Below are 10,841 nucleotides of genomic sequence, written 5' to 3' on the forward strand. Positions count from 1 at the left end.
CAACCGGCCTTTGGTCACCATAGCAACTTATGAGCTGCTCGGTGCTGTCTCCAACTCCAAACTCAGTAAAAATCCAAAGTTACTTTCAATGCCTTAAAGTGACAGTCCAACTGTTAATCTTCCTCTCTCTCTCTCTCTTTTCAAAAGCAACATATCGGTGGTAAATAACTCTGTCTCTCTCTCCTTCCCAAACAAACCATCAATGATGAATGTCTCTCTCTGTCTCTCTTCAATCAGTTAATAGGGGCACTCCTGGATCCCCTCACACTCCCCGTCCTCAGAGAAAAAATAAGTGTCAAAGACTATTTTTTAAAAATGTCCATCACGGGGTTTTAAATAATACAGGATAAAAACATCAGATGACAAAGCAAAAATGGTTACAGTTTTCAACTTAACATCTGGATAACTAATCAGCTATAATATTGTCAGTACCTTTCACATGTTTGATCTTTAAGTCACCTTCCTGCAATATTGGACTCCAATTTAACAACCTTCTATTCTTATCCTTCATCTTAGTTGGAAACATCAACGGATTATAACCCATGTAAACCACAAGTGGTCTCTGAGCAACAGAAAGGTTTTGAGGTCTCTGATCATAGGCCTCAAAATGTTGTGAAGCCAGAATAAGTGCTAGTAGTTCCTTTTCAACAGTTGAATAATTTTTCTGGTTTACATTAAAGATCTTTGAGAAATAAGCTACTGGGTGTTCAATGTCATCCATTCCCTTCTGTAACCGTACTGCCCCAGCAGCTTCATCACTAACACCTGTTGTTATTGAAAATGGCTTTGAAAAATCAGGTGCTTTGAGCACAGGATGGTGTCCAGACGTTCAAATGCCTCCTGGCAAAGGTCACCCCATTCAAACCTTTCACTCTTCCCCAGGAGTTTTGTTAGGGGGAGAGCGATGTCAGCAAAGTTCTTACAAAATTTATGATAATACCCAACCATTCCTAAAATCCTTCTTAAAGCTTTCTTGTTAGTCAGAAGAGGAACTTCAACAATCGCTTGAACCTTGGCCTGTACAGAAGCCAGCTGGCCTTGGCCCACCACATAACTCGGATATGTGACTGTGGCATGGTCAAATTCACTTTTAGCAAGGTTCACCGTAAGATCGGCCTTGGAAAGTCTGTCAAACCGTTTCTCTACAGCTGCAATATGCTCTTCCCACGTGTCATTCCAGACCACTAAATCATTCATATGAACTCCTGTGCTTTCTAACCCTCCAATCACAGAATTGATTATTCTTTGAAGTGTTTCTAGAGGATTCTTCATCCCAAAGTGTAAAACATTGTATTCATACAGTCTAGACGGTGTCACAAATGTTAGTATCTCTTTAACCCTCTCTGTTAAAGGAACACCCTGGTATCCTTTTAACAAGTCAATCTTAATAAGGTATTTCGCCTTCCCCACTCTATCAATACAGTCATCAGTTCTCTTTCTTTGTTCTTTCCTGTTTCTAATTCCTTGTTCAACCCTTTTACTTTCCTCAAAGTTCACACTGTGAAGGTACCATTTCATAGGCTGGGCTAAATTCATAATGACATGATGCACTGCACCTGTGCACCATTTCAAAACACCAATTAGTCCTTTTACTTGTTTTTTTGGCTTTGGGTCCAACTGATGGTCCTTATCAGTAATATTTTTCAAAACAATGGAATTCTGACATATTGGTGAGTCTAGGTTCAGTGAGTAAACATGTTTTTCCCTTCCATTATCAGATTTCACGACTCCATTTTGTTTTACAACCATTCTCCCAGCTGCAATTCTAGTAAACAAGTGTCTTATTTTGACTCGACTATTTTGTAAACTTTCCTTAGCAAGGACACAAAGCTTACCAAATCCCTTCCAAAGTTCTCTGAGTAGGGTCAAAGGTCCTTTTGGCTTGTAACTGAACACAGGTTCCAACAAATTACCCTTCACTGCCTTCTGAATCGAATCTCCACCACTAAGTAAAAGGAGGGGAACCCCCCTCGTTCCAATTTTCCTCATTTCTCACACAATGATGTCCAACTAAAGGCATACTGTGAGCCATGTTTAAAATTTCAGCCTTGTAACCTTTCAAAACCACCACGTGACTTGCAGGAGCTGTGGCTGGTCTCCACCTCCTCATCAACACCCCATCTTTAAGGTAACATCCCACTGACTCTCTCTGAACCTCCTCTCCTGTGAGAGCCATCTCCCTTAAAGCCACCATTCCAGAATCTCGCTTCTGTTCCTCGATACATTCCTTTCTCAACAAAGACAAACCTTTCTTATACACCTTACCCTTATCAATTGTACTACCCTCTAAGTCCTGCTGAAATCTGGAGGGTAGAAATGTCTCTGACACATCATAATTTAAACCTTTGGTCTTGCTATAGGCCTCAGCAGCAGCTTCGCTCATTAGCTGAATTGCTGAAACACTCTTATCTTGGAGAGCTGTCAACATGCCTCCATTGTTTATTAAACTCAGTACCATCATCAGGCTGATGAGAATATGAAAGAGACCAAATAAACTACCCATCTCATTACGACCTATACTTCGACTTGTATCCATGGCAACTTTCACTCCAAATCCACAACAATTCTTCCTCCCCTCGATAATATCACTCTGAATAACAGTATGAACTTGCAGGTGCTCACTTCCAAATGTCCAAACAAAATCCAACAAACTAGCACATCCCGTCTCAGCAGGCCTTTGTCCTGCAAGCAGAGTCAAAGGTCGCACAACCAATCCGACCTTTTCCATCACTTTATCCAAAAGTCTAGGAACAGCACTTTTCCCATTATTTTCAACAACACTGACCTCACCAGGTTCCACTTCCTGACCAACTTTTAAAACACGGTTAGATACAAATAACTGAGAATCCTCACATTCCACTGGTACCAAGGTTAATCCCTTACTCACTGAACCAAGATCATCTGACACACTAAAACTGCATTCCTTTTCAACCAAGTCAGGCACCTCAGACTTTAACTGAGTCTCAACATAAGGTTCAGAATCCTGTGAACTCACAGGTACTTCAACAACTTCTGGGCTGTCATCACTTGTCCCAGTTTCAAATTCAAGGTCTTCTCGAACCTCCCAGCTATTCTCTGGCCAACTCTCACCCGGAGTTAACTCAACCTCATGGGTTAAAACTTCTTCATCTGCTTTCTCAACAGACCCCTGCAGGGTAGGGGCATCCTCTGCCACTGGGTATGCCCTTACCTCATCAGGAACACAACTTTTAAATTCATCACACGAAACAAGCCCTTCCGAGTTGTAAAAATCATCAGGGTCCGACAATAAACCTCTTTGCTGCAATCTCTCCCTTTTAACCTGTCTCTGCCTTTCTGCCACATGATCTTCACGTTGCCATTTCTCCCTCTCGAGCTGTCTCTGTCTTTCTGCCTCTTCTCTCCGTTTCTCTGCCTCTCTAGCCTCTCTCTCAAACTGTTGTAATCTCAATTCGTGCTCCCTTCTTAATATTTCCAACTGAAGCTGAAACACATCCTCAGCAGATTCACCTTCCACGAACAACTGTAGCGCCTCGTCATCAAATGTTCCCGTATCTATATAATATTCTATTATTTTCCTTTGAATTTCTACCTGACTCACACCCTTCTTTACCTCAATTCTCAATTCTTTAGCAATGTCCCGCAACTCATACTTTTTAGCAAACTTCAAAGTCATCAGGTCTGGTGATTTCAGAAAGTCTCTGACATCCATTTCTGCTGTTTTTCCACACAACCAAATCAAAAGGGATTTTCCCCAAATCAATCAAACTAGCCTCCCGACCAATTTGTTCATATTGCAGACGCAGGCCCCAATTAATGTCATGTACCTCGTGACGGGGATAAAGAAACCAGCAGAGATGGGAAACACTTTGGAGTCCAGTATTGCAATAAACTAATAATATTTATTAGTAACTACGCAATACTGTAATATAAATGTAGATAACTCAAACAGGTTAGCAATGATTATATATAAAAGTAAGTGTGGAATATATATGTATGAAAACCAAACTTCTTTAAGTCTAGGGGGTAAAAGATACAATCTTACGATGTTGAGTAAAATTCTGTTCAGTTCAGTTCATGGTACTTAGTTGAGTAGTGATGGAGAGAGAGAGTGAGTTGAGTCTTCAGGTGAACTGATGTCGTCATCTTCATGTCGTCCTCCGAAATCCTTTACAAGTCACCGACTGTGACTTTAACCAGGGGTCCAGTTTTCCTGTGGTGAAGCTATCACCCCTGCAAGGGTGGACACATAGACAACTCCCCACCAGTCAACCCCTTCTTCACTGGTGGAATAAGCAAGTTGGATCGATCCGCCTGATCGATCCTCCAAAACCCACTTTCTCTGCGGGCACAACAATGCTCATTCTGTGTCCAGATCATGTGTCTGAGGTCTGTATCATCTGACCTCCCATTTATTTCTCTGTGCTGAGCATCATCTGTCATTCAAAGAGTCCCTCCTTGCTTTGTCTGCAAAGAAGTGCACAAGCAGACAACAAGTCCTTGAAAGTAATATCAACAACCAGCCTTTGGTCACCATAGCAACTTACGAGCTGCTCGGTGCTGTCTCCAACTCCAAACTCAGTAAAAATCCAAAGTTACTTTCAATGCCTTAAAGTGACAGTCCAACTGTTAATCTTCCTCTCTCTCTCTTTTCAAAAGCAACATATCGGTGGTAAATAACTCTGTCTCTCTCCTTCCCAAACAAACCATCAATGATGATTGTCTCTCTCTGTCTCTCTTCAATCAGTTAATAAGGGCACTCCTGGATCCCTCACACCCCCTTCCCTCATCTTCAATTCCCCACTCTGGCCTCTTACCTCTTCTCTTCACCTGCATATCACCTCCCCCTGCTGCTCCTCCTTTTTCCCTTTCTCTTATGGTCCACTCTCCTCTCCCATTTGATTCCTCCTTCTCCAGCCCTTTGCCTTTTCCACCTATCACCTCCCAGCTTCTTACTTTATCTCCCTTCCCCCAACCTGTCACCTTCTAGCTTGTCCTCCTTTCTCTCCTCCCATTTTCTTATTTTTGCATCTTCCCCATTCCTTTCCAGTCCTGATTAAGGGCCTGAGCCAAAAACATCAGCTGTTTATTTCATTCCATAGATGCCTCCTGGCTTGCTAAGGTCCTCCTGCATATTGTGTGTTTCTCTAGATTTCTAGCATCTGCAAAATCTCCTGTTGTTACAAATACTTCTTCATACATATGAAAAGGAAAAGAATAAGTGTAGGAGATTAATATTAGGAAATAACAAAACTAGATAAACTTTGACAAATGTGTGTACATAACTTTGTATTCAATAATGTTAAAACATTTCTATAAAGGTGAAAATGTTGGACAAATTGAACTATCATTAGAGAAAGTGTTCCAGTCAAACTAATGGGACTAATAATTGATTCTTCAACTGCTGTCATTAATCCATGGATCTCACAAGAAGTAGTTGCAGAAACAGATGGAGTATTGGTCATGATCCTCCAATATTTCCTCGATTCTGGAAAGATCAGACTTTACTGGAAACCAAAAATGTAATGTCCCTGTTTAATGAAAGAGGGAGGCGAATTATTGGTCCATTGGCTTGAAATCTTTCATTGAGAAAACATTGGAATCATCATCGAGGAAGTAGAAAAAGCAACATAACATTTTAAGAATATATTTGCGAACCTTCCTGGAGTTCCTTGGGAATGTGTGGAGTGGGATGAATAAAGGGGAACTGAGAGTCACGGTGTTTCTGGGTTTCCAAAAGTTGCTCGATATGGTGTTACATGCATTGGGAGTAACATATTATCAAGGACAGAGGATGAGCTAATGAAGAGGGAATGGACCATTTCAGGTTGGCAAGCTATTAACAATGGGGCTTCACAGGGAGTAGAGCTAAGAATATGTTTGCTAACAGTAGAAAGATACTGTAGGTGCGAAAACAAGTTGTGAAGAGGATAGAAAGAAGTAGACTGGTTAAATGAGTGACAAATACTTGGCAGAAGTATACTATATAAAAAAGAAATGAATAGTAATCCAATTTGATAGAAAGGATCGAAAAACAAAGTGTTATTCTGCATGGACACAGATAATGCGGAGCTGTGATGCTAAAGGGTCCAGGTGCCCTTGGATATGAAACACAACAAATTAATTTGCAAGTACAGTGAATAATTTGGCAGGCAAAAAGAATACTGGCCTTTATTACAAAAACAGAGCATAAATTATGGGTGTCATGGTAATTTAGTGTTTAGCTATTACTGCTCGGGCTGTGTGAGTTCAGAGTTCAATTCTGGCATTCTCTGTGAGGAGATTCCACGTCCTCCCCATAAATGCATGGGTGTCCTCCGGATGCTCCAGCTTCCTTCCACAGGACCAGTTAGTAGGTTACCTGGTCATTGTGAAATTGGCTGTGATTAGGATAGGTTTAAATAAGTGGGTTCCTGGGCGGTTCAGCTCATTGGGGTGTTAGGGCCTGTTCCACTATAAATAAAAGTAAGGAAGTTTTACCACATTTGTTGTTGAGACCATCTTTGAAGTAACGTGAACAGTTTGGTCTCCTTAATTAAGGAGGCATGACCTTACAGTGAAAGTAATTCAGAGAAGGTTCATTCAATCAATTTTGTATTGAAATATTTGCCCAATGAGGAAACACATTGTGCCAGGATAAAATGTAACTTTAAAGAAATGTATAAAATTCTGTGGGAGTTGACAGTCAAAAGCAGAGCTGCTGATCAAGGCTTTCTCATTCCCCTTCCCTGGATCATCATATTTTTTAATGTACTCCTTACTCCCCCTGTCTTATGGCATCTCTTCTAAAAATCATGTAAGCTTTGAAATAAGTGTTGCCAAGCCATTTGATAATATATCACATATTTGTCAGAGGTGGGGCAAAATAAACTGGAGGTGTGCATGACATTGGATTTGGAGAAATGCAGAGATCTGATCATTGTAGGACAGGCTGATTTAATAAACAGGGCCCTCATATCCAAGGACACCTGGCCCCCTTAACATTGTAGCATCATCCACTGAACAATTGGGATATGATGAGAATTTTTAAATAAATCAACAGTATATTTAAAATACATTATCAGTAACATTAACAGTATATTTAAATTATATAAACACTATTATATATCAATAATAAATTCAGAAAATTTTTCATTTGACCATTCAGATTTATTGTTATTGTGATTTCCCGGAACCATTCAAAATTTTGGTCTCTATTACTGTTTAGTGGTGCAATTAAAACCACTTTTAATTCACAGTTTTTGGTGCACAATTATTAGCGATAAACATTTTTAATTACTTGACTACTCTTGGTCAAATATATTGTAGAGATCTGACATAAAAAGATAAAGCAGCATTTTTTCTATAATAAACTTCTATTGAAAAAGTAGTCATTTATAGATTTTAATGCGGTGCAGGCTCGAAGGGCCGAATGGCCTACTCCTGCACCTATTTTCTATGTTTTCTATGTTTCTAATACAATTTCATTCTCAGCTAATTTGTGACAGAGGATTTTCACAAGTAAATTAACTTGAAAATAAAAGAAGCACTTTGGGATTCTTTAAAATAATTGATCAATAGATCAGAAGTTAATGTAATGAAATTGAGTGAAGTTAAAGATAGAACTACATATGTTGGTATATTGACTATAGTAACTTACTTTTAAAGATAAAACATGAATATTATGGTTAAACATCTGCTGTTTTCATGATTTCATTCAGTGTCCATTGTTAAAGACAACTTATGGAATAGATTAGGTCTCTTTCGCTCTCTCTTGAAAGAAGACATTTCAATTGAAACACCTCAAGCAGCAATAAGATTGCAGCCCTCAGAAAATTACATGGTGAATATTAAATGCTGAGTGGACCAGCAGAGTTGCGTGTGAATAGGAATATGACACTTAGCGGTTAGCAAAAGTATTCAGGACCAAAGATGAATCCGATGACTTGACAATATTAATTGCGAACAAAGGAAATAGTAAACTCATTAATATTGCCATTAAAAGATAAATGAGATGTATAAAGGTCAAATTAATCAGTTGCATACTTACTTAGGAAATAAACATGATTGCTCTAATTTCAATATATTAAGCACTGTTAATTTCTATAATATTGCTTCAAGAGGATGACTAGCAGAGAAAAGATACATCATTTTCAGTTGTAAAAGAAAATGAATTTTAAAATCTATGATATTTAACTACAGGAATATTCTATCTACTCAGCTAAATGCAGATTGAAGACTGACACATGAAGGGAATCCTTGGTAAATTATTCTTGTCACTCTCCATACGTTTAATGCATACATTTTGACATAATTCTTCAAAAATCAATACAGATCTATTAAAATGAAAATGAAGCTTGTATATTGATAAATGAAAACTGAGGTTTTCATTTCATTAGATAATGCTGTGTTGTATCCATTTTCCATTCAGTCAACTAAGGGCAAAATAGCCTTAATGAATTTTGGATATCCAAATGCAATTGCAAATGTAATTTTTTTTTGTAAGTAACAATTGTATATCCAATCTGGTTGTATTGTCTTTGCGGTCCATCTGATCTGGCTCAAAAGGCCAAGTTTGTTATTTTTGGAGTCAGATGAAAAAGCAAAGCTATTGCTTGTCAGGGAAATAAATGCTTGCCTTCTTGTACTGCCATTCATAAACATTCTGTATTTTACAACATTTATGTGGGGAGAAGAAGATGGCAGTGCGACGCAGCGCATGCGGCCGCTCTGGAATGATATCTGTATTTGTTAAATAGGGTACCGTGCACAATCCTGATTTGATGGAGACAGACGTGAGAAGCACGGAGGAACATCTGGAGAAACTTCTGAAATGTCCGCTTCGTTGCCGCTGCTACTGTGTGATCGAGAATCTTCGGAGGGGAAGGACCCAAATCCTTGGCTTTGCCTATTGCTCGGCAGCCGGGGCCGGGGTCGAAGCGCTCGGCAGAGATGGTGCTCGGTGCTCGGTGTCAGAGGGCTGGTCGGAGGCTCTAAGTTTTCGGACGGACTCAAGAGTCTGCTGTGGTCGAGTGTTTCCAGGATGCTGCATCGACAAGTTTGCGGCACTGGAAGTTTATGGCAGGGAGAGTTTTTCTTCCTTCTACCATCTGCGTGAGATGATGGGGCTCTCAAGAGACTTTGAGATTTTTTTTTACCGTGCCCATGGTCTGTTCTTTATCAAATTACGGTACTGCTTTGCACTGTTGTAACTATATGTTATAATTATGTGTTTTTTGTCAGTTCTCCAGTCTTGGTTTGTCTTGTGTTTCTGTGATATCATACTGGAGGAACATTGTATCATTTCTTAATGAATGTATTACTAAATGACAATAAAAGAGGACTGTGTGTCCTCATAATCTAATCTAATCAAATGAAGCCCTTTTAAGTTGAATAACTTTTGCAATGTAACAGAAACACAGCATCCAGTTTGCAACCTGCAAAGAACAATGGACAAAAAGGTGATTATGACCAGAAAATTTTAATTGTGGATTAAAATTAACAGGCACTACTAATTTCAAACAAATCATGATCGTAAGGTGCCATACAGAAGGGATAGAAAATTAAGTTGTGGCCTACAGCAGTTCATTTTGGAGCAGCAAAGTAGAATAGTTGCATCTCCTGTTGGCAAGAGAAATATATGGAATTGCAGAACTATGAAAAGAAATAGATCTAAAGGTTCAGCATTTATTTTTAGGCTACCAGATGGCTCTATATGTTCTTTATGTCTTTGCACTTTACTGCTGTTGGAAGCAACAAATATCTTGTCATATGTCAGAGATAATAAACCTGATTCTGATACTGATTTTGATGTTGAGCAGATACTATGAAGACTTCAGTTGATAAGTATCCTATTCACTTCATTAGACCACAAGACCATAAGACCATAAGATACAAGATGGTGAGAGGCATTGATCATGTGGATAGTCAGAGGCATTTTCCCAGGGCTGAAATGGCTAACATGAGAGGGCACAGTTTTAAGGTGCTTGGAAGTAGGTACAAAGGAGATGTCAGGGTTAAGTTTGTTATGCAGAGAGTGGTGAGTGTGTGGAATGGGCTGCCGGCGATGGTGGTGGAGGCAGATACGATAGGGTCTTTTAAGATACTCCTGGATAGGTACATGGAGCTTAGAAAAATAGAGGGCTATGGGTATCCCTAGGTAATTTCTATAGTAAGGACATGTTCGGCACAGGTTTGTGGACCGAAGGGCCTGTATTGTGCTGCAGGCTTTCTATGTTTCTATATAGGAGCAGAAGTAGGCCATTTGGCCCATTAAGTCTGCTCTGCCATTCAATCATGGACTGATCCAATTCTGCCAGTCATCCCCACTTCCCTGCCTTCTCCCCATACCCTTTGATGTCCTGGCTAATCAAGATCCTATTTATCTCTGCCTTAAATACACCCAATGACTTGGCCTCCACTGCCGCCTGTGGCAACAAATTCCACGGATTTACCACCCTTTGACTAAAGTAGTTTCTGCGCATCTCTGTTCTAAATGGACATCCTTCAATCCTGAAGTCATGCTCTCTTGTCCTAGATTCCCCTACCATTGGAAATAACTTTGCCACATCTAATCTGTTCAGGTCTTTTAACATTCGGAATGTTTCTATGAGATCCCCACTCATTCTCCTGAACTCCAGGGAATACAGCCCAAGAGCTGCCAGGTGTTCCTTATATGGTAACCCTCCCATTCCTGGAATCATTCTCGTGAATCTTCTCTGAACCCTCCCCAAGGTCAGTATATACTTTCTAAAATAAGGAACCCGAAGCTGCACACAATACTCCAAGTGTGGTCTCACGAGTGCCTTATAGAGCCTCAACTTCACATCCCTGCTCTTATATCTTATACCCCTAGAAATGAATGCCAGCATTGTATTCGCCTT

General features: G+C 39.8%; 1 long non-coding RNA gene across 2 annotated transcripts in view; it reads right to left on the reverse strand.

The window, feature by feature from the left end:
* Positions 1-4,646, reverse strand: part of LOC134349513 (uncharacterized) — a 31,026-nt gene extending 26,380 nt beyond the window's left edge. For both annotated transcript variants that reach the window (XR_010018699.1, XR_010018700.1), the window contains exon 1: positions 4,025-4,646. This is a non-coding gene — a long non-coding RNA (uncharacterized LOC134349513). The remainder of the gene's footprint in view (positions 1-4,024) is intronic.
* Between the last annotated feature and the right edge of the window lie 6,195 nt (positions 4,647-10,841).

The sequence above is a fragment of the Mobula hypostoma genome, chromosome 7 (assembly GCF_963921235.1).
Source record: "Mobula hypostoma chromosome 7, sMobHyp1.1, whole genome shotgun sequence".
In the NCBI taxonomy this organism is placed as follows: domain Eukaryota; kingdom Metazoa; phylum Chordata; class Chondrichthyes; order Myliobatiformes; family Myliobatidae; genus Mobula; species Mobula hypostoma.